The sequence below is a fragment of the Medicago sativa genome, chromosome 7, assembly GCF_051527215.1.
Source record: "Medicago sativa cultivar Bolivia chromosome 7, Bolivia_mono, whole genome shotgun sequence".
NCBI classification, from domain to species: Eukaryota; Viridiplantae; Streptophyta; class Magnoliopsida; order Fabales; family Fabaceae; genus Medicago; species Medicago sativa.
The window spans coordinates 52022942-52026908 of record NC_140755.1 but is presented as its reverse complement, the minus strand read 5'-3'; the positions used below and the strand labels follow the sequence as shown (position 1 = coordinate 52026908).

The 3967-nt window shown below is 33.6% G+C and overlaps 1 long non-coding RNA gene across 1 annotated transcript; it reads left to right on the top strand.

Moving 5' to 3' along the window:
- The first annotated feature begins 286 nt into the window (after positions 1-286).
- LOC146906619 (uncharacterized) lies at positions 287-2105 on the top strand. Its single transcript, XR_015018042.1, has 4 exons — positions 287-404; positions 603-708; positions 984-1088; positions 1901-2105. It is a non-coding gene; the product is annotated as an uncharacterized LOC146906619 (long non-coding RNA).
- Positions 2106-3967: the final 1862 nt, after the last annotated feature.

Here is a 3967-nt window from a genome sequence, read left to right as displayed (position 1 = left end):
TTATAAAAAACGCTATGAACTAAAATGTCCCCAGTTCGATCCCCCCCAGTTCGATTCCTGTATGTAGCTGTGTATTTTGACCCCAGTTCGATTCCTGTATGTAGCTGTGTATTTTGATTTTGTGATTTTTTTTCTTTTTTTTATAAAAAACGCTATGAACTAAAATGTCCCCAGTTCGATCCCTGCATAACAGATATTTCGAATTTTTTTTCAATTTTTATGAAAAATCGATTGCAGTATAAAAGAAAACATTTTTTTTAATATTTTTATCATATATATCAATACGTTCTATTTCCAATCACCAACATCGATTCCACGTTCCATCATCCAATCGCAGAACCCCAACCTCTCCAGCATCAATTTCAATTCTCTCTATCTCTTTGAATCCGACCAACCCATTCGAGGTAGAGGTTCTTAACCCTTCAGATTGTTTGAGTTTTTTCTTCAGGTTTTTAATTTTTTTCCCTTTCGATTTTTTTTCCATTTCAACATCAATTTTTCCATTTTTGTTTGATTATAAACCTACTTCTTCTTCCCTTTCAATTTTTTTCCCATTTTTTTCGATTTTTATTCTGAATCAAATTTTTGATTGATTTTTAGAGAAGAAGACTCATGAGAGCATCAACAACAGGCTCGCTCTTGTCATGAAGAGTGGAAAATATACACTTGGGTATAAAACCATTCTCAAATCCCTTAGGAGTTCTAAAGGTAAATTTTTTATCCTTTTTGTTGTTGAAATATGTATTTGGTCGTTTTTAATTTTCTGATAAGCTATGAATATATTAGTTTGCAAGGACTTGTTTGAAATTGTTTAGATGTTTTGTAATTTGAACAGTTGTAGATTGATTTTGTAGTGGAATTAAGTGATTAGTGAAAGTGGTTGAAATTAAGTGATACGCATTATTGATGGAATTAAGTGATTTTGGAGTTTTGAATGTTGATTTGTCAATGGAATTAAGTGATTTTGATTTGATTATTTGTAGGTAAATTGATTTATCATTTCTAACCACTGTCCTCCTTTGAGGAAGTCTGAAATCGAGTGTACTATGTTATGTTGGCTAAGGTTGGAGTCCACCATTACAATGGAAGTAAGTTGTTTATCCAGCTCCTACACTTCTGTGTGTCGTTAATTTTTCAATGTTAGATACTCACTGGGATTGAGTGATTGTTTAGAATCATTTTTCATCATGTTGTGGTTTTTCATTACTTTTTTATATTGAATGATTCAAGCTAACTGAATTGTAGTGTATTTTTGTATTGGTGGTATAGAATGAAATAAATGTAGTGAATTAAAATGAAATAAGCTATTTATACTTGAAAAATTGTTGTTATTTCATACTGTTCCACTCTATTCCACCTTATAAAGGAAATTCTCCTTCTTATCCCCCCATCAAATATCCTTGGTGTTAATTGAAGCAGAACAAGAATTGGTCAAAGCTTACATGCATTGTTAAGGAATTCATGAAATATAAAGATGAGCGCAAGTTATTTATTCTACCATTTTATATACATAAGTCTGTGTAAGATTTTTCTTGAAACTTCTCACCACCGTTTATAGAAGATTTTCTAATTAACTTGGACATTTGTGTATTGGATATTGGGTGTTATTTGTCATTGATCACATATCGGAAATCATATATTATTTGGATCCATTACTCAATGACTATAATTACCCAAAAATGAAGACTATGTTTGACACGTAAGTATATATATAAAATCTGACCAGTAGTACTTTGATCGGTAGGTGAGTTTCATGTTTCTAAATATATTTGCTAGAAGTGGTAGTGTTTTTAATTTATAATCTTGCTTTAATTTGTACTATGATCAATAGTACTTTGAATTTGTCTCTAATATAATATAGTTGCTTCTTGCTTAACGGTGTTTTCTGCTATATATGCAGGTGGTGGAGAGTGAACGAAATTTGGAAATGAATAACGATTTGCCTGCTTGTTTTGGATAAAAATGTTGACACGACCAAGAAGATAGATGAAGACTACTGCATGCTACCATAGAAGATTTTGATATTTATGTTAACTAATTAGTTATGATATGTTTAAGTTTTATTTAATAAATAATAGTCTCAATTTTAATGTGCCAAAAATATATATATTTCCCTCAGAAAAATTATATATATATATATATATATTACTTTAAATTAATAAAAAACGCTATCTGTAAAAATAAAATAAAAAATCCGACCAAAAAAAAAATTAATGCTTTTCCTAGCGCTTTTTCCCTGTATAAAGCGCTATCTAAACCTAGTGTTACATAGCGTTTTAAAACAAAAACGCTATTTTTTACAAGTGCATGTGTTATTTTAAACCCCTTTTAGATGGCATTTATTATTGAAAGTGCTATCTAAGGAGAATCTTTGCTAGCGCTTTTTGACAAAAAGCGCTATATAAACCCTGCTTTAGATAGCGCTTTATACAGAAAAAAAGCGCTATATTTCCTTTACCAGCGCCATTTACAGCAGCGCTAGCTAAAGCAAAAAAAAAAAGCGCTATATAAGTCCATTTTTGTAGTAGAGTCAAGTAAGCTTTCTAGATGGCGTTTGTCTCGTCTTCGAATCTAGCATCTTTTGCAGGGAATTCTTTAATGTACCAAGATGGCGCACATGTTCTTGTCGTGAAAGGAGCAAAGGAAGGCATGAAGACATCGCAGTTTAGAAAGACATTGAAGGCCTCAGAAAACAAATCTTGGCTGGGTTTATTCTCTTTATATTGAAGCATAGCAAGCCCAGCTCCTTCAAAAGGTTCTTCTTTACATGCCTCCTCATAATATTTTGGAAGGAAGGCGCCTAGTTTAGGTCCAAAAGTGGCGAAAAGCCACATTTGAAACAGCCAAATCGGACCTGGGATCATCGGTCTATCAACTTTCTCTCATATGTCAGTTACTCCTTGGTTGAGACTTTTATACAAACAGCTTAGGAGAAGCTTTCAAAGACAAATTTTCTTTCCCTCGTGTAGTTGGTAAGCTAAGGTCCTATAATGTTTCGCTACTTGAATAGATCTTGTGCAGAAAACATACATAAAAAGCCATAAAGTTAAAATGGTTATATGTTCTTCATAAGAAACGTCCTCAGTTTTGGCGTTGTGATGGTTTATGATATAGTTATCAAAGGTAGCCCTTTTGAAGTCGAAGGTTAAGTTTGACTCACAAATATCTGGGTCGAAGATGTCACCTGTTGGCTTAAGAACAGTTATAGTTGCAACATCTAATAATGTTGGAGTCAACATTCCACATTTTAGGTGAAGACTATTGGTCGAGATGTCCCAAAAGTTCAAAGCAGCTAACAACGTATCTTGGTAGCATCTGGGACCCTGTCTCGACAGCTGGATAAGATTGAAAATTCCAAGTTCTTTCCAGAAACTCCCTTTCTTTTTCTCAAGCTTGTTAAGCTAGGCAAGATAGGGTTCATTATTCTCAAATCTGGGAACCGCTTTGAAAACCTTAGTGCCTAAGAACTTAAGGTCATATGGAGCGTCAGGGTTTTGAATGACAATCAAAGGGGGATGTTTTTTATAGCAGGGAAAGATTTGTTGAACTTCCTCATTCTTCGTTTTGTCAATTGGGCCTAGATACGCATGTTTTGAGTTTTTTCTTCTGTTAGGTCTGGTTCTTGTGAAATCCATGCATTTCCAGATTGCGTTGGCACGAGAAATTCAGCAATCTTCGTTCTGATGTTGTTTGAGGAGATAAATCATCAGTATTGTTCTCCATGATGTCAAAAGATTGTCAGGAAGTCTCGTTTGTTGAAATGGAAAGTGATCTGGGTTTGAAATGCAATGCAATGTGTTCTTTCACGACAATGGAGAAAGAAGCCTGAATTGCGAGTATGAGTGGGGGAATGAAGAGCAGGTAAAAAGGAATGGATTCATATTTTATAGGCCTTGATATTTAACAGGTGTCAACGACGTTGACAGTTATTAAAATAAAGAAAATTGTAGTTTCAAGATATGGAACG